This window comes from Staurois parvus, unplaced genomic scaffold (assembly GCF_062004578.1).
Source record: "Staurois parvus isolate SC_StPar_1 unplaced genomic scaffold, SC_StPar_1.0 ptg000106l, whole genome shotgun sequence".
In the NCBI taxonomy this organism is placed as follows: Eukaryota; Metazoa; Chordata; class Amphibia; order Anura; family Ranidae; genus Staurois; species Staurois parvus.
Genome location: NW_028317902.1, coordinates 3,322,020 through 3,342,370, shown reverse-complemented (window position 1 = coordinate 3,342,370; position 20,351 = coordinate 3,322,020). Strand labels below are relative to the sequence as shown.

The following is a 20,351-nucleotide window of genomic DNA, read 5'->3' as shown; positions in this document are numbered from 1 at the left end:
CATTACATGCAAAGCAAGATAGTTCAAGCCGTGATTTGTCAGAATTGTGATGATTATGGCTTACAGCTCATGAAAACCCCAAACCCACAATCTCAGAAAATTAGAACATTGTGAAAAGGTGCAATATTCTAGGCTCAAAGTGTCCCACTCTAATCAGCTAATTAAGCCATAACACCTGCAAAGGGTTCCTGAGCCTTTAAATGGTCTCTCAGTCTGGTTCAGTAGGAATCACAATCATGGGAAAGACTGCTGACCTGACAGTTGTGCAGAAAACCATCATTGACACCCTCCATAAGGAGGGAAAGCCTCAAAAGGTAATTGCAAAATAAGTTGGATGTTCCCAAAGTGCTGTATCAAAGCACATTAATAGAAAGTTATGTGGAAGGGAAAAGTGTGGAAGAAAAAGGTGCACAAGCAGCAGGGATGACCGCAGCCTGGAGAGGGTTGTCAGGAAAAGACCATTCAAAAGTGTTGGGGACTTTCACAAGGAGTGGACTGAGGCTGGAGTCAGTGCATCAAGAGCCACCACACACAGACGGATCCTGGACATGGGCTTCAAATGTCGTACTCCTCTTATCAAGCCGCTCCTGAACAACAAACAAACGTCAGAAGCATCTTACCTGGGCTAAAGAAAAACAGACCTGGTCTGTTGCTCAGTGGTCCAAAGTCCTCTTTTCTGATGAGAGCAACTTTTGCATCTCATTTGGAAACCAAGGACCCAGAATATGGAGGAAGAATGGAGAGGCACACACTGCAAGATGCTTGAAGTCCAGTGTGAAGTTTCCACAGTCTGTGTTGATTTGGGGAGCCATGTCATCTGCTGGTGTTGGTCCACTGTGCTTCATTAAGTCCAGGTCAACGCAGCCGTCTACCAGGAGATTTTGGAGCACTTCATGCTTCCTTTCGCAGATGAGCTTTATGGGGATGCTGACTTCATTTTTCAGCAGAACTTGGCACCTGCCCACACTGCCAAAAGCAAAAAAACCTGGTTCAATGACCATGGGATTACTGTGCTTGATTGGCCAGCAAAATCGCCTGACCTGAACCCCATAGAGAATCTATAGGGCATTGCCAAGAGAAAGATGAGAGACATGAGACCGAACAATGCAGAAGAGCTGAAGGCCGCTATTGAAGCATCCTGGTCTTCCATAACGCCTCAGCAGTGCCACAGGCTGATAGCGTCCATGCCACGCCGCATTCAGGCAGTAATTGCTGCAAAAGGGGCCCAAACCAAGTACTGAGTACATATGCATGCTTATACTTTTCAGAGGTCCGATATTGTTCTATGTACAATCCTTGTTTTATTGATTGCATGTAATATTCTAATTTTCTGAGATTGTGGATTTGGGGTTTTCATGAGCTGTAAGCCATAATCATCACAATTATGACAAATCACAGCTTGAACTATCTTGCTTTGCATGTAATGAGTCTATCTCATATATATTAGTTTCACCTTTTAAGCTGCATTACTGGAATAAATGAACTTTTGCACGATATTCTAATTTTTCGAGTTTCACCTGTACTTGCCCTTCAAAGCCACATGGGCACATGGAGCCATACATCAAACTGAAAGACACATTTGTATACCTATCTTTTTTCAGTCCGCTCTAGTCTGGTCCTATAATCTCACAGCTCTGGCTCCCCTGTGTCAGAGAGGACTTGACAACGGCCTGGAATTCCAGAAGCCACAACCTTACTCATAGGCTCTCGTGGCCCAGTTGTTGTCAACGTTCCCTCCACACCCCTGTAGCTGGCCACTTACTGACACAGGGGAGATGGAGCTGTGGGATCATGTGAAAAAAGGTAAGTATACAGTTCTTTTTTATATAAAAGGTATGCAGGATAGATAGCAGGAGTGGGGAGAGGGAGTAACAATAGTTATAGTTAAGCAAAAATTCCAATCTAATCATAAGACTACCTCTGTCATTTTTTCTGAACACAGCTCTTTACAAAATGCATTAAGGTAAAAAACCCTTAGGGCCAGTTCACACTAGATGCATTTCAATCTGCTTTTTTCCTGCATCCAAAATGCACAGAAAGGAAGTCATATGGTTTTCAATGTCATAGTTGATATCAATGCTTGCAGTTCCAGTGCATTCCGGATGCAGAAAAAAACAAAAAACACTGCATTTTTCCTGCACAGAACTGTACCAAAGCGTGGTAAAGCACATCAAAAATGCACCAGAACACACGTCTCTATTTAAATTGAGAAAAAAGAGGGGAAAAAAAGAACCAGAAACCATCAAAACGCACCAGCACACATCAAAAATGCACCGGAACGCGTTAAAAACATGCATGCGGAAACGCATCTGGACTGCATTTCTATGGTGTGAACCGGCCATCAGGCTTTAGAACCACTTTAACCAGTTGCAGACTCTGGGTGTTCTACACACACCCAAAAAAAGTCACCTTTGTACATAGGGCGTGTATAGAAAATCCAGTCTTTCTGCCCTGCTGCCGGGGGGCCCCCCACCCCTGTCCCTGTACACAGCAATACAGCTCTGATTAATGACAGCTGCATTGCCAAGTACACAGAGAAGGTCCCAGCAACTGGAGCTGTCAAAAAAATGCAGTCTGACAATATGTTTCTGTGTATCTTTCAAGCTAAGCAGTACTGTAGATAAACAGTTTTATTTTGTACATTTCGTACATTTTAACCCCTTACTAACCCTTAGTTTACTCTAATCAGCTCTACAAAAAACTCCTTATACTCCTCCATTCAATTATAATTTATCTGCTGGTTTTTTGTTTGTTTCTATTTTATTAATATTATTTAAACTTTTTGTTTGTTATTATTTTTACACCCTTAACCATTTAACAACCGCCCCATAGCAGATGTACTGCTACAGGGTGCCCGCACTGTGCAAATTCTTGTATAAACATGTGATTTCACATCTCCGGGTAGGGGGCACGCACATGTGCATACACTGCCCTACCTGCACTTTCATTGTCTCCCGAGGATGTCAATCACCGGGTCCCAGCTAGCGATTCATGGCCGGAACTCGGTAATCAGCGGAGAAGCTGACAGGAGAGGGATTACATTCTCTCTCCTGTCAGCAGAGACATGCTGATTTCTATCACTTTGCTTATTAGAGAGATAGAAAGCAGCATGTCCCCAGTAAAGCACCACACGTGGTACACTGTTAACCCTATGATTGCCCCAGATGTTAACCCCTTCCTGCCCAGTGTCATTAGTACAATGTCAGTGCTTTTTATTAGCAGTGATCTCTGTATTAGTGTCACTGGAGAGGTTAGTGGCAGTCAGTTCCCACCCAGTGTCAGAATGCCTGCCACAGTCACGCTATAAGTCGCTGATCACCGCCATTACTAGTACAAAAGATTTTTTAAAAACAAAAATTCCAATATATATACACCGCCATCTGTAGACGCTATAACTTTCACGTAGACCAATTAATATACACTTTTTGGGATTATTTTTTTTTATTTTATCAAAGACATGTAGCAGAATACATTTTGCCATAAATTTTTGAAGAAATTTTCTTTTTTTTATTGGATATGTAAAAAAAAAAAAAGTCAAAAATATTGTTTTTCTTTTTTTTACACTGTTTCCCATAAAATGGTCGGCCTTTGTTTATTGCGCAAAAACTAAAAACTGCAGAGGTGATCAAATACCACTAAAAGACAAAAAAATTATATACATTTCATTTATGTACAGCGTTGCATGACCGCACAATTGTTACAGAAATTAAACTCTGTATCGCAAAAAATGGCCTGGTCATGAAAGTTGATATATCTTCCAGAGGGCAAGTGGTTAATATATATTTACATGTATCACATTGAAAAAAAAACAAAACACTTTACTTCATTTGTAAATAACTTTGCAATGCTTTGTACCAGAATCATAATTTTAGTATCATTTTAAACAGGACAAATTACAGAATAAAATGCACAATTTCTAAACTAACAGTGCTCAAAAAAAAAAAGAAAAAGTGAGTTTTGTTCAGTTTTAGATTTAATTGTCTAAAGATTGTGAAAAAAAAAAAAAAAGGAGATCATTGTTGCAAGATAATATTCACGAAAAGTAAGCCTTGTTTGTACTTAAAAAAAAACAAAAAACAACAATATATGTATTATGTTGTTATCTTAACCAGTTGACGACCGCCCTACAGCAACTTTACTGCTACAGGGATGCCACTGTGTGCAGAATCACACACACACACAGTAATACCTCGGTTTACAAATTTATTTCATTCTGCAGGACATTTCGTATAGCGGAAAATTCGTAAACCGAAACACTGCTTCCCGTAGGAATGCACTGAAAACCAATAATCCGTTCCAAAGTTCAGAAAAACAGTAAACGCTACTAAAATACCGCATGAGTTATTTTATTAACTCATGCAGTGTTTTAGTAGTGACAACCATGTGTTAATGTTTCAGCTCTCAGCGGCATTCCCCACTGACAGCTGAATGTAAAACAACTGCCGGCAATTGAAAAAAAAATTTTTTTTACTTGGCGGCAATTCTTTTACACTCAGCTGTCAGGTGCCAGTTTTCAAATGTAATTACCGTTTTTTTTTTTTTCCTTCACCATACAGTAGTTCAGAAATTCAGCTGTCACTTTCCCCCTCCAGCTAAAAGAGAAAAAGTTTCTTTTAGTTTATTTCCCCAAGTAAAAAGAAACAATGTTTCCTTCCAGTTTCTTAAAAGATACGTTTCCAGTAACTCTGGGGAAAGTGACAGCTAATGTTGTGAGCTATAGTGAAGAAAAAAAAAAAAGACGGCAGTTGCATTTAAAAATCAGCACTGACCTACACTTCGTACTGTGAAAATAAATTTGTAAAAAATTTGTAAACCGAGGCATTATTTTCAATGGATTTTCATTCGTAAAACTGAAAATTACGTTAACAGAGGCATTCGTAAACTGAGGTATTACTGTATACACACACAATTCTGCACTTCCTGGATGGGCGTGTGCAACTGCTGGCACCTGCTGATTGGCAAGGAGAGAGACAGAACATGGCTCTGCAGAGCTGTGTCCTGTCAGCGGCAGTGTGCTGGATTTTGTTTCCCTGCACTGACTAACGGCACTGAAGGGGGGCACTGACGGGCACAGGTGGGCAGCACTGCTGGGCACCGATCATCAGTGCCCTGATGATTGGTGCCGATCAGCCCTCTGACAGTTGTTGGTTATCGGCAGTACTTTCCTCACGCTGTGACAGCGTGAGGAAAGTGCAGCCGATAACCGGCAACTGCATTTACTCGTGATCTGCTGTGTCATTGGACATGGTTGATGACGTGGTAAAAGGCCACTGTAATTGGCCTTTTACCACATCATGCCAGGGGCGCGCGGGAGGGTGCGTTCTGGGAGGACGTCATATGATGCCCTCCAAGAACTGACCGGCCACAGTGAAGCCGTCATTCGGCTATCTGCGGTCAGCAAGTGGTTAATGGATATGTTTCATAGCAGAAAGCAAAAAATATTGTTTTTTTCAAAATTGTTGGCCTTTTTTTTGTTTAGAACACAAAACACAAAAAACCCAGTGGTGATCAAATACCACCAAAAGCTCTATTTGTAGGAAACAAAGGGACATAAGCTTCATTTATGTACAGTGTTGCAGAACTACACAATTGTCAGTTAACCGCCTCACAGCTGATCACATGTAAAACAGGAAAATGCCGGTTATCTGCATTTCTCTCCTCTCGAGCTGTCACGCTGACAGCTCGAGAGGAGAGCAGAGTCGGTAATCGCATTTCGCGGAGGGGACATGTACACTGATCATCAGGGCACTGATGATCAGTGTAGCCCAAGCAGTGCCACCTGTCAGTGTCCATCACTGCCAGCTGTCAGTGCTCAACAGTGCCACATATCAGTGCCCATCTGAGCTGCCTTTCAGTGTCACCCATCAGTGCCACCTATCAATGCCAATCAGTGCCACCTATCAGTGCTGCCTTTCAGTGCCCATCAGTGATGCCTGTTAATGCCCATCAATGCCACCTACCAGTGCCTCCTCATCAGTGCCACCTATCAGTGTAGCCTATCAGTGCCCATCACTGCAGCCTCATTAGCGCACAGTGAAGGAGAAAATTCACTTATTTACAAAATTTTATAACAAAAACTTTTAATTTTCAGTGGTTTTTGGTTTAAGAAAAAATAAGAAACCCAGAGGTGATTAAATACCACCAAAAGAAAGCTCTGTCTCCAAAAATGCTAAAAATCTCATATGGGTACAGTGTTGCCTGACCACGCAATTGTCATTCAAAGTGTGACAGCACTGAAAGCTGGAAATTGTCTTGGACAGGAAGGGGGTTTAAGTGCCCTGAAGGCTAGTGGTTAAAGTAATGCAGTGCTGTATAGCAAAAAATCTTCCAAAAGTCAAGTAATGACAAAGTTACCGTCGAAAAAACAAGTCCATAGTAGAAATGTAAAAACTGCTCTGGTCCATAGGGGGTGAACAGGTGTGAGGTGCTCTGGTTAGGATGTCACAAGCATTGAATGCCCTGCCCGTGTGTGAATGGCCCTGTACCACTTGCCCTCCAGAGGATTTGTCCCCCTTCCTGACCAGGCCATATTTTGTGATACAGTGCCGCTTTACTTTGACAATTGTGCGGTCATGCAACGCTGTACATAAATGAAATGTATGTCCTTTTTTCCCCACAAGTAGAACTTTCTTTTGGAGGCATTTGATCACCTGTGTGTTTTACATTTTTTTTTAAGGTACAAACAAAAAAGCCCGACAATTTTGAAAAATGTATATACCGTATTTTCCGGCGTATAAGACGACTTTTTACCCCTTGAAAATCCTCTCAAAAGTCGGGGGTCGTCTTATACGCCAGTATACGGCATACTGACACTTTTTAGGGGGGCAGCGCGGTGTCCTGCCGCCCCCCCTCCTTCCAACGGAAGGGACACTAAGTACAGGGGTGGGCAGGGGCTGCTGTTTCTTACCTGGATCCGGTCCCACGACGATCCGGTCCAGGAAGCGCGGCTGCTCCTTCAGTTCGGCCACTGGATGTTCGCGAGGCTGCTCAGCTACGCCTCCTCACCGGTGATTGGCTGCCAGAACTGTAGCTCAGGAAAGGCACACAGGCGGCCAATCACCGGCGAGGGGGTGGAGCCAAGCGGCCCCGCGAAAATCGAGTGAAGGAGCGGCCGGTAAGTGTGCAGTGTAGAGGTGCTGCTGCAACCACATATGCTGGCTGCAGCAGCACCATACTAGAACATCGGTCAGCAAGTGTAATTGGTGTCAGTGGGAGGAATAGTGCCCCATCATTGGTGTCACCGATACTAATCATGGGGCATTATTCCTCCCACTGACACCAACGATGGGGCACTATACCTCCCCCCCCCACTGACACCAATGATGGGGCACTATTCCACCCCCCACTGACACCAATGATGGGGCACTATTCCACCCCCCACTGACACCAATGATGGGGCACTATTCCACCCCCCACTGACACCAATGATGGGACACTATTCCACCCCCCACTGACACCAATGATGGGACACTATTCCTCCCACTGACACCAATGATGGGGCACTATTCCCCCCACTGATACTAATGATGGGGCACTATTCCTGCCACTGATACCAATGATGGGGCACGATTCCCCCCACTGACACCAAAGATGGGGCACTATTCCTCCCACTGATACTAATGATGGGGCACGATTCCTGCCACTGATACCAATGATGGGGCATGATTCCTCTCACTGACACCAATGATGGGGTGCTATTCCTCCCACTGACACCAATGATGGGGAGCTATTACTCCCACTGACACCAATGATGGGGTGCTATTCCTCCCACTGACACCAATGATGGGGTGCAATTCCTCCCACTGACACCAATGATGGGGCACGAATCGTCGCTCTGACACCAATGATGGGGCACTATTCCTCCCACTAATACCAAAGTTGGGGCACTATTCCTCCCACTAATACAATGATGAGGCACTATTCCTCCCACTGACACCAATGATGAGGCACTATTCCTCCCACTGACACCAATGACGAGGCACTATTCCTTCCACTGACACCAATGACGAGGCACTATTCCTTCCACTGACACCAATGATGGGGCACTATTCCTCCCACTGGTGTGCATTGGAAGAGGGGTAGTCTTATACGGCGAGTATAGCCCAAACACTACATTTTAGCAGGAAAAGTAGGGGGTCGTCTTATACGCCGGAAAATACGGTATATGTTTGAAAACATATCCAGTAACATTTTTTTTAAAAAATCAAGTTTCTTCATAAATGTAGGTCAAAGTGTATTCTGCTACATGTCCTTGCTAAAAAAAAAATCCCAATATGTAAATTAATTGGTTTATGTGAAAGTTATAGCATCTACAAATGGCGGTATAGATACTGGAAAATGTATGTTTTTTCTATTTCAATGGTTTTTATTAATTTTTTAAACAGTATAAAACAGAGGCAATAAAACACACCCACGCAGGGGCTATCAAGGAAATTTTATGTTTTTTATAATAGTAATGGCAGCAATCAGCGACTTATAGTGGGACTGCAGAGGGCATTCTGACACCGGGGGGGGGGGGGGACTAACTGCCACTGACATCCCCAGTAACACAAATACAGTGATCACTGCTAATAAAAAGCACTGACACTGTACGAATGACACTGGGGCGATGAAAGGGTCAACTATGTTTGTTTTACTAGAGAAACATGCTGCTGTGTATTTCCATGCTGTGCAGAGCAATACATAGCAGCATGCTGTTGCTGACAGGAGAGAAATCTGAGTCCCCTGTCAGTTTTACTCAGCGATCGGCGGGTGATCGGACTGACATCCGAAGCCGCCAACAGTGGCGCAGGCAGGGTGGCACGTGCCCCCTACCCAGAAATGCAAACCATGTATAAATATGTGATTGTGCGCAGCCCAGCCGCACTGTAGCAGTAGTTCTACTACAGGGCGGTGGGGAAGCGGTTAAGAATACAGTCATGTGTGAGGGAAATGTAAACAAAGAAATGAAATAGGACAAGTGAACCCTCAATTCCTAAGCACAGGAATCAGACAACTCCTTTAATAAATCGATCCCCTTCCTTGTCTCCTTGGGCAGATTTAGAAAAGGACAGAAGCGAAGAAACGAAACTGAAAGCTCCTTCCCCCCCATTACAATACACCTTCTATAGACCTGCAGTGGGTTTCTCCCCCCAATATCTCCCACTGACAAGCACAAGACATGAAGACGGGAGACTCACCTCAGCTGTACAGGGGAGAGCTCTGCTCCTCAAACACTTCTGACACCACTGGCTGAAACTACTGGCACTGCTCCCCTTCCCGTGTACCACAGTAAACCTTCCCCCGGAAACCTGACCCCTCACAAGACGTTCCGCCCAAAGCAGAGAATGCAGGGCGGGTACAGCGGAGAGAACACTGCCACCTACAGGTGACTATTAGGAGCCTCGCTACTGTGTGAACCAAACTATTAACCACTTCAGTACCGGGGTAGTATGTTATATTAACTCCCGAATAATAATAATAATTCCCCAGCCATTTTTATATATGTAATAACTCCCCTAGTTTTGAAGAAGCTAAATGACATAAAAGTTGAAAGTAAGAGTTTAAATTAATCTGCTTTATCTATTAATATATACGTAAGAGTGTTAACAGATTTTAATTATTGAAAGTTATGAATTATTTGGAGGATCGATTCTTTAAAGCGCCAAATTCTTTAAAATGCCAAATTCCAAGTTATAAATGCGCTCATTTGTTTAATAATAAACATTTAATTCAAAAATTGAATTTATTTTAGCTAACTTACACCTTTTTCTTATTATTTGTGAGTTAATATAACATACTGCACCGGCACTTCCACCCCTGCCTGCCCAGGACAATTTTTAGCTTTCAGCGCAGTCACATTTTGACTATTGCGCAGTCATGCAACACTGTACCCATGTGAAATCGTTATAATTTTTGAGACATAATGCTTTATTTTGGCATATGATCACCACTGGGTTTTTTTTTAATTTTTGCTAAACAAATGAAAAAAACGAAATTTACAAAAAAAAAGTGCATCTTCATTTCTGTTATAAAATTTTATAAACAAGTAATTTATCTTCTTCACTGAGGTAGGGAGATATGCTTTTAGGTTGGTTGTATGGGGCCCCCTATTCTCTGATGCCCCCCCTCCAAAAAAAAAACAGTTTACTGTGGTTCAGTTACGAATGAACACAGTGAGTGATCAGTACTGATCACTCATTTTGTTCATTTAGGAGAGGAAGGGGCTGGTAAACGTGACATATTTACCGGATTTCTCCCCACCTATCCATCCTGAAGGATCCTTTTCTTTGTGCTTGCAGCTGTCAGTGGAAAGGGGAGGATGGAAGCTGGCAGCAATGTGGGGGAGGAGCACACAGGGGGTCCTGGTCAGCAGGGAGGGTGATGGGTGCGGAAGTGGATAATTACTGGAATGGATCCCCTGTATGGCTCTCTCCAGAGAAGCAAAAAGCCAGCAGCAGGGAGAGGAGAAGAAGCCAGCTTTTAGCTGCTGGAGAGAGAAATACAGGGGATCCGTTCCAGTAATTGCCTCCCCCCCCCTTGCTTTGCCGATCACCCTCCCTGCCCACATCCCATTCACCCAGCTGCCTGGGTTAGCTCCGTACAGTAGGACTGGTGGTACCCCCTTATCCACGGCCCTGCTGATGTGCACTGGTAAGCTACACTGATGGGTGCTGTCATAGGATTGCCAGTTATTGGCTTACCTTTCCTCACACATGTCTTGGAAATTTGCTTTAACAAATTTCTCCTTACCGTGAGTACTCGCAGTTGGATGCGCAAGAAATCCCCCATAAAGCTGTGCGAATCTCGCTTACCACGACTGCAGCTAAATTACACGATTCCTGCCCATCCAAATTGGTTAGCTTCTGTTGAAATGTGGGGAATTGGAGCTCCGTTACCCTAGAATCATCACACGACACTCTAAGGCTAGTGTTGCAATTCACATAAGGGCCGGCTTCAGACTCAGCCCCCGGTTTTATTACAAATACACACATGCCCCCCACATGAATAAAGTCAATCCCCTCCAACCGAACAATGCAATGGGGAGTGCCTATACACAGGATGTACATTCCGATTGGAGCATAGTCTTTCCTATTATCTATCACTGGTCCTCCCCCATGAGCCTTCTGAGGTCAGCAGACTTCCTCCCCTTCCCCCCCATGAGCCTTCTGAGGTCATATTTCCTGTCCTACTAGCTCCTATTGGTATGTAAATTCTTTGTACAAGCATTCCCTAAGCTAAACACCAGTCTGTACCTGGATGGGCCCAGTACGATCTTTATTAAAACACATCCATCCAAGATACAGCTTCAAGTTGGTAATGGGTTGTAAGATATGCATAAGCCTACACGCGGAGTTCGTACTGCTTGGCGCCTTGTGGCATGAAGTCCATGTGGTACTATGCTGCTGATATGTGGATACAGGCCCGCGGTCTACTGCCAGCGGCATTCGCATCGAATGCCGTGGTGGTATACACGCCGGTCTATAAGCGCAGATCCGCCATCTCATCCATTACCGAGCTGAGTACTGTAATACATACATTGTACATGCGCATGGCCCAATTGCAGCCTTCAGAGCTTTAATTAAGCCACACGAGAGACATATGAATAACACTCATATATGACACATTTAAAGTTCGACCAACAATACAAAATTTCCATGACATTCCCTCCTGTTTTATCATATTCTCCTCGTGTCCCTTCTTGATCTTCTTCAGCTTGATGGGTGTAGTCTCAAAACCTCAAAGAGTTGGTCTTAGACCAGAGTTCCTGTAGTTGTCCCTGAGAATAAAGCTCCACGGGGTACCTGAAACAACAAGACCCGACGCAAACTCGACGCAAACAGGCTTGATTGAAGCGATGATCCTCAAGAGCGTTGGAACCTTCACTACAGGAAGGCTCTTGCAAAAACCACAAACAGACTTGTGGTATGAATAAGGCTTGTGATCCCACGGTGGTCTGGGGAGATCCAGCAGCAGATTCTCAAATTGCCCCTGCAGACGGGGCCACACAAGGCTGGTCTCGACCCAGACAGTTTTCCAAATCGCAGACACAAACCATGATGAGGCTTGAAGCTTGCTTGGAGGTCTTGGAGAATGTGGTCTTCAGAGAGATAAATTAGAGGGAAGCCAGGACATAATCTGCAGAGAAGGTGGTTGGTTGGTGAAGTCTTCCTCCGATCAGTGGTTGGAGTGGGATCCCAGGAGCGGGCATGGAGATGTGGTCGTTTGCCCGAGCTTGGTTTACACGGTTGATGAGGCAACAGGAACATCTCACCGCGGCATATAAGAGGCAGAGGAAAAAGAGAAGCATCAGGACATACACTCCCACTTCCTTCAACCAAGATCCGATGGAGAACAGGAAATCTCCCAATCCTCCCAAACCCTTGAACGGATTCCAACCCTCACTAGCTATAGCTCTAGCTTTTCCCTGTAGTTCACTAACTTTGTCCATATGGGCCTGGACCTTGTCATCGGTGTCTTCTATCCAAGTACAACAATCCTCTCCGATGAACTCACAGAACCCCCCTTTGGCGGCTAAAAGATAATCAAGGGCCATCTTCTCCTGAAGCACTAAAATTCCCATCTGCCGTTGTTCTTGGGCAATTTCTCTGACAGCCTCTACGGTCTCGTTAAACATACTATCCACGATGACAGAAAAATTGTTCAGGCGCTTCATAAGTTCTATTCCCCAACCTGTCCATGAGGGGAACCAAGCCCATGCTTGGTCGCCCTCAGAGAACAGCTCCCTGCGAACTCTCCCTGCCATCCTTACCTTCTTGTGGACCATCAACTCTTCATGATCCATCACTACATAGGATGCGGGGACTAGCTTTATGAGGGCACACGAACCTTTCGCGTTCTGGGGAAATGTTCTATAGGCTGCCGAACCACACAGAAAATAGTATGGACCTGTCAGAGCAGAGCAGGAGGAGTTCCTCGTTCGGCCTCTGGCACTGAGCAACAGTTGCACAGACTGGGGGATTGCTCCCTCAGTCTGCACATCACATCCGTCCTTCCAACACACGTGGTCTGGTCGGTCAGTGTGGTTACTCAGAAGGGAAGTCTGGTTAGTCAGATTGACAGTTATACCTCCCTCACAGGTGGTAGTCCCAACAAACTTGTTACCTGTGCCAAAGCTGATGTTAAAGCACACCTGAGGGCTGCCTAGCTGTCCAGTTACCCATAATGGACTGACGAGGGTCCTACAGGAGCTAGAGCTAATATTGGTGCTAAAACTGATGCTACCTGCTAAAAATGTGTCATTAAGTTCTACCGACAAATGTCTACGTGGGGGCTGACCAGGGGTCCCTTGCTTTTTCATGCCGACGCGGATGTCATATAGGGCATGAACAGTGGCCATTGCAGACATGTGATGACTGGGTGGGGGCTTAGAGCATACCCAACAGTTGGTTTTGTTGGCGGTTCTGGCTAACCGCAGATGCATTTTAAATAAAAGGTTGGGGTATCTGCCGTCTTTTCCTCCGTTCACACACATGTAAGACATACAAACAAAAAGAAAAAGGAAAATGACACCCCTCATTCTCTGGTGTAGCTGAAAAGCTTCTTGCAGTGGCTTGCGTGCACCCAGTTGTCTCGTCCCTCGAGCTTGAGTGAGGTAGGTGTCGTCAGCTGGACTTGGTATGGTCCGGTGAACCGTGGCTCGAGTCCGGTTCTTTGATGTTTCTTTAGGACGACCCAATCACCTGGCTCAATAGAAAGAACACCTGTTATTGCATTTGGATCGGGGAGCGATTCGCGAACCCGATGGTGTATCTTCTGCAGCTCCCGTTGCAGAGATTGCACATAACCTGTAAGCTGTGAATGCAAAGACGACAACTGTTGAGGAAAGTACAACCCTGTTTTGGGAGGTCCCCCAAACAACACCTCGTAGTGTGACAGCCCATGTGGTTGCCGAGGGGCATTCCGGATGGAATAGAGGGCAATGGGGAGACACTCAGGCCAAGGTTTTTTGGTATCGGCCATGATTTTGGAGATCCTCTTTTTAAGGATTCCGTTGAGACGTTCAACCTTACCGCTACTCTCGGGGTGATACGGGGTGTGTAGCCCTTGGTTGATGTGAAGGGCTTTACATACCTCTGCAAAGATCTGTCCAGTGAAGTGTGACCCCCTATCGGACTCGATGGTTTCAGGTAGACCCCAGCGGCACAAAACCTCAGACAGGATTTTCTTCGCCGTGGTACTAGCGTTGGCACATGTGACGGGCCACGCTTCAGGCCAGCCTGAAAACATATCTACACAGACCAAGGCGTATTCGTACGGCCCACTCTTTGGTAACGAGATGTAATCGATCTGGATGCGTTGGAAGGGGCGTTCAGGTTTTGGTGAGTGCCTTTGGGGTATTACTACCGTTCTGCCAGGGTTGTGTAGGGCACAAACTAGGCAAGAAGCTGCAAAGGTAGCTGCAGCAGTACTGAACCCAGGTGCAATCCAATGCTCGTCTACCAACGCACACATAGCCGTCTTAGATTGTTGCCCAGGGTAGTGAGCCAAGTGGGCCATCATGGGGAAAAGGGACTTTGGCAAACACCATCTTTTGTTCAGGCACCAAATGTCATTCGACCCTTGGGAGGCTCCTGCTGCTGTCCATCTAGCCTTCTCCTGCAAACCCGCCTGCGATTGCAGTTTTTTAAACTCGTCTAACGAAACCTCTGAGGGGATGGCCAGCATCAGAACCCCCCTTTCCTGAACCAGTGCACCGGCCTTTGCGGACCGATCTGCCAAAGCGTTTCCACATGCCTCCACACTAGTCTCAGTGGTATGAGCCTTCACCTTAAGAACAGCAATCTCCCGTGGCAGGCCGAAAGCAATGAACAACCTGTCAATCAGTTCTGCATGCTTCACCGGTTTACCTGAACTTGTGAGAAATCCCCTCGCTTTCCAGATGGGACCAAAGTCATGTGCAATACCAAACGCGTACCTCGAATCCGTATAAACATTAATCCTCTGACCTTCATGTAACTCACATGCCCTGGCCAGTGCCCACAGCTCAGCTTCCTGAGCTGACATATGTGCGTTCAGAGAGCCCTTTTCCACAACATCACTTTCAGTCGTGACCGCGTAACCAGTGTGTGGCTTACCGTCTTGGGTGTAGTACCTGGACCCATCGACAAAAAGATTTTTCGCTTCCGGTAGTGGCGTTTCCTTCACTGGGCTGATCGCCGCTGACTCCAGTTCCATCAAAGAAATGCAGTTGTGTCCTTGGAAGAGAGGTTAGTAGTGGACAAAGAAGGCATGTTAGTAGAAGAGGTGTTGGTATTGTTAGTCGGGTTGCAAGATTTAGCACTGTCTTTGTTGTCCTCCCCCCCCTTCTCGTCTTCCAACACAGGAAGAAGAGAAGCTGGGTTAAGAATAGTGCATCGTTTGATAGAGAGGTTAGTAGGAGTTAGGAGGGCTACCTCGTATTTGGTCAATCTTGCTGCAGAGAGATGTTTAGTTTGGACCTGGTTTAGGATCTCTTGCACCGAGTGCGGAGTGTAGAGTGTGAGGGGTGAATCCAAGACGATGTCACCCACTTTTTGGACAAGGACAGCACAAGCAGCCACTGCCCTCACACAACCCGGGGACCCTTTGATGACTGGGTCCAGAGCGGTCGATAGGTACATGATGGGGCGGTACTTGGTTCCGTGAAGTTGGGTTAGTACTCCGGTTGCATGGCCCTGACTTTCGTGACAGAAAAGGTAGAAAGGTAGGTCATAGTTGGGTAGACCTAGGGCTGGTGCTATTGAGAGTTCCTGAGTCAAATCTTGAAGAGTTGACCAGTCGTCATCTGACATTTGAAATGGTGTTTTGGATGTCAGCTCATACAGGGGACCAAGTTTGCCCGAGATATTGGGGACCCAATCTCTGCAGTAGTTGATAAGGCCGAGGACGGCTCTCAGCTGATGGTGGTTTTTGGGTCTCTTTAGGTCTTGCAATGTCTGCACTCTTTGGGTTGTTAGGTGCCTGGTGCCCTGAGAAATACAATGCCCCAAGAAGATGACTTTCTCCTGGCAGAGTTGTAATTTCTCCTTGCTGGCCTTGTTGCCCGTTGACGCCAGATGGTTGAGTAATGAAACAGTATGTTGATAACAATCCTTTTTAGTGGGACAGCAGAGGAGCAAGTCATCAACATACTGTAACACCACCACCTCTGGATTCATTGGGGTCCACTGATCTAACACGATTTTCAGCTTGCAGCTGTATTCCGAGGGACTGGTTACCGCCCCCTGGGGGAGACGGGTCCAGGTAAGTTGTCGGCCCTGGAAGGAGAAGGCAAAAAGGTACTGACACTGGGGATCCAGGGGTACCGAGAAAAACATGTTTGACAGATCAATGACGGTAAAAAATTTTGCGTTGGGTGGTACGGTTGCCAGCAGGGTGTGTGGATTGGGCACCAAAGGGGCATCACTGATGATGATTTTGTTTACCGCTCTCAGGTCATGTACCAGCCGGTAGGTGGTCGGTTGACCCGGTGCTGTCTTTTTGGCTACTGGGAATAATGGTGTGTTACACGGCGACTGGGTTGGGGTGAGGACCTTTATCTGTAGATAATGGTCGATCTGGGTTTTTAGGCTGTCCATTTGAGCTACACTTAAAGGATATTGTGGTAGTTGTGGTAATACGCTTCCTGGTCTGATGTTGACTGTAGTTGGAGGTACCGGCAAGAGACCCACATCATATTTATCTGCCGCCCAAACTTTGGGGTCAACTTCAGCCAATACGTCCAACTCCAGACAATATGTAGCCTCGGTGAGATAAGGTAGGGCCAACAATGTGCACAGTCTTTCTTCCGACAGGGCACTACTCACCACAACACCCGATGGGGTGAACTCAATGACAGCTTGAATGTCTGACAAGATGTCCGCTCCCAAAAGATTGATGGGGACGTCATCTGAGACCAGCACTGACCTGACAGCCTCAGTGTGCAGACCTAACCTGCAATGGAGTGGTTTGGTGGACTGTAGAGACACCGTTTGACCTGTGAGACCTACCGTCGGTGTGCTTTCCCCTGAGAAGGGTACCTTGCCTTGGATATCCTGTTTTCGCAAGACTGTTCTGGCTGCACCGGTGTCGATGAGGCAAGGGAGGGGATATTTTAATTCCTCGAGAAAAAGATGGATCTGGGCCGACACCGATTTGCCAACTTCCTATGAGGATTCATAGGAGTTACTTACCATGGTGGTCACAGGGGCGGAGAACTCATCAGGAATGAACTGCCACCGACCTTTAGGTAATTGGGGACATCTCCTCCTCATGTGCCCCGTTTGGTGGCACTGGAAGCACCTGGGTGGGGGCCTATCCTTCCTGTGACCCAGATCCCTTGGTTTTTCGTGTGGGGTCTGGGACATAAGAACTTTGGCCTTGTCCTGTTTTCTTCTATCCATTTCCCTCTCTATTGCCGCAAGAGTGGAAAGGATAGCAGGGATAGACATCTCATTATATTCGGGTCGGGCCAGAACCAGCCTTTCCCGAATTTTAATATTGATGCCTTCCAAAAATTTGGCCCGCAACAGAATGTGCGTCGCGGTCACCTTTACCCCTTCAGTTGGAGCATCAGGTCCAACTTCCAGATCCGCATCCAGTGCCGTCTGCTTGAGACGGCGCCAGAAGCAGGCGCTTTCCTCATTAGGACCCTGGGTGAGCTTCATCATGTCCGTAGTAGAGGTAGCACCATACATTTCTGGAAGCTTTGCCTTTAGCTGTGTACAGAACTCTTTGCCCCCTGAAGTCATCTCCTCATGAGTGGTTATAGAGCACCCTGCAATCACTGTACTGGCCACTTCCATGCCCACCTTTGCCCGCAGGATCTGCGCACAATCTGACCCGCTCATACCATAGCTGAACTGGTTTTGTCCAAACATTCGAGCAAATCCTCTCGGATTGACTCAATAGTCCGGGAGCTCAGCCAGAATAGTGCGGATCTCTGCCGGGGTGAAGGGGACATGCCAAACTACCCGTTCCCCTAAAGTCCGTTCCCCCTGTGCATTGGGAGGACCTTCAAATTGCTGCACCCTGACTGGATAGGCTTCGGTCCGGGAAGAGTGCAAGGGCTGGCCCAGCTTCATCGGTGGGCTTAGATTAACCACCTCGCTTACTGCACCTTCAGGTTTGAGTCCCTCAGATCAGGGTATAGCTGGGGGGCAGGGGTCTGATCAGTGGTTCGTAGCGCTTTGATGCAATCCGCCCTGTTTCTTAACCGGGTGTCTATTCCCCTTGATTCACAGATAGTCTGCAAATCGGTTGTTGAGTAGGCTTCATAGTTGGAAACAGAAGGAGCTGGGGTGAAGCAGGGAGAAGGGAGAGGTAGAGGTAGAGGCTGAGGCATAGATACAGAAGACACGAAAGGTACATCAAAAGTGACGTCACTAGCAGAAGAGACAGGTGCAGTTATACTTATCTCAGCCACTGTTGGTTGTTCGGGAACCCCAGCAGACCCTGATCCTGCCTGCCTTAGTAGAGTCAGCCCTGAAAGAGCTTCCTCCACCTCTGACACCGGATCCTCCTGTTTTATTCCCTCTGGAGGCCAGGTATACATCACCTGGTTCTTCCGGACAGACACCAGTTTATGTATGTCCTGCTTCTCTAATCGGATTGACCTGTGAAGCCATAGCTGTGCGATCTCTAGTTCTGACGCCTGCATCCGTGGTCCAAATTCAGAGATGAATTTTTCCCACCTCCATGCGTCAAATGTACCTTCCCGGGGAATTTCCCATCTGGTACCCGTCGACCATTTATTCCACCTTTTGAGGGGTTCTGTAGACTTCCCCCCCAAACTCACCTTCATCAGTTGTGCAGCTGTCCTTACCCTGAAGAGGGCTGTTTCCCCCTCTCTCTTCATGGACTGACTACTGCCCATCGTGACTAGTCACTGGTATATATCCCGCGTCCGGGTACCTGTTTACCCCCTGGAGCACTCGGTGGGATCCTACCGAGAGGCCTGATTCCACCACTTTCCCAGCACAGCGTAATTTATGTGATTCTTATCGATCACCCGAAGCGCATCAAGTGGCGGTCAGACTGAGAGCACACCTCCCACTCCCACAGCGCAATTTATGTGATCCTGACCACCCGAAGTGTTTGTGGTAACCAGGCTAAGCGTTACACTTCCCTGGACCGCCCACTCACACAGCGTAATTTATGTGGTTCTCATCACCCACTGTGTTTGGCAGGCCACACCGCACAATGATGAAAGTGGCTTCTCTCCCTGCACACAGTAGCTAACACAAGTCAAAACAAAAAGAGGGGTTCTTGGATGTTACTTAGGGGTCACTGGTTGCCCGAAAACCTGCTAACTGACCTTTAGGAAATTTGTTTAAAGAAAAAACTTTCCTAATACACACAGAAAAACCCCTTTTCAACCTGAAAAACCGTTAAAAAGGACAAAGTGGATCCTTATGAAAAACACGGGACATTTCACAGTAAAACAATTACACAGAGGTAAACGGAAAAACTGCGCCAAAAGTAACCTTGTTGCTGACGCAAAAATCACTCCTATCAGCGCCGCTAAACGATCTGCGCTACACAGGCAATCTTCGCTGCAACCACCTAAAACCGTTTACACAAAAAGTCTGCTGGATGCGAAACACGCAACGCAGCAGCTTTAAAACAAACCCGCTTTACAATAAGGAACTACTTTTAACAGGAAAAACACAAGAAAAACATAATCACTATACAAGAAATCTATGTGCAAAAACCCAGACTTCACCGCGCTCACTAAATGTGGAACACGTGAAGGGAAAACTCGCTTAACACACTTTAAATTGGCTGGCAATACGCAAATTTAAAGCTAAAAGCAAACAACTTAAACTGTAAAAATTTGGAATAAAAACACAAAATGGGTCAAATGCATATAGGAAACTTCATGCACATTGCATAGAGATTACTGCACATGTGGTAGTCAACAAAATGGCCACCAACAGGTAAAGCACATGTGGTAGTCAACAAAATGGCCACCAACAGGGGAAGCACATGTGGTAGTCAACAAAATGGCCACCAACAGGGGAAGCACATGGGAACACTAGCCTCAAAATTGCCTCTAACCTCTTACATAAAACAGACTTTTGGACAGAACATACACTGGACAATTACACAACAATATACAGTACACATACAACACAATTTGGCACGATCACAGAACGGACATAAAACACCAACATATCACACTAACATGCACATGTAACAGAAAGGACCCCCTGCTGCATGCTTGCTGGGAGCAGTAGTACCACAAAACACTGCACAGACTATATACACACAAAGGTCTTACAACAGTTAACAATTAACCTAAACCTTTCAGCACTGTAATAATTACCTCACGTGGAGGGGGGTAGAGCAATCACCACAGTACCTACAACCCACAAATACTTACCTAACAC

General features: G+C 46.1%; 1 protein-coding gene across 1 annotated transcript in view; it reads right to left on the bottom strand.

The window, feature by feature from the left end:
• Positions 1 to 9,301, bottom strand: part of TOR1AIP2 (torsin 1A interacting protein 2) — a 38,965-nt gene extending 29,664 nt beyond the window's left edge. Inside the window, exon 1 of the mRNA XM_089671489.1 lies at positions 9,180 to 9,301. The gene's annotated coding sequence lies outside the window, so the exon portion shown is untranslated. The remainder of the gene's footprint in view (positions 1 to 9,179) is intronic.
• Positions 9,302 to 20,351: the final 11,050 nt, after the last annotated feature.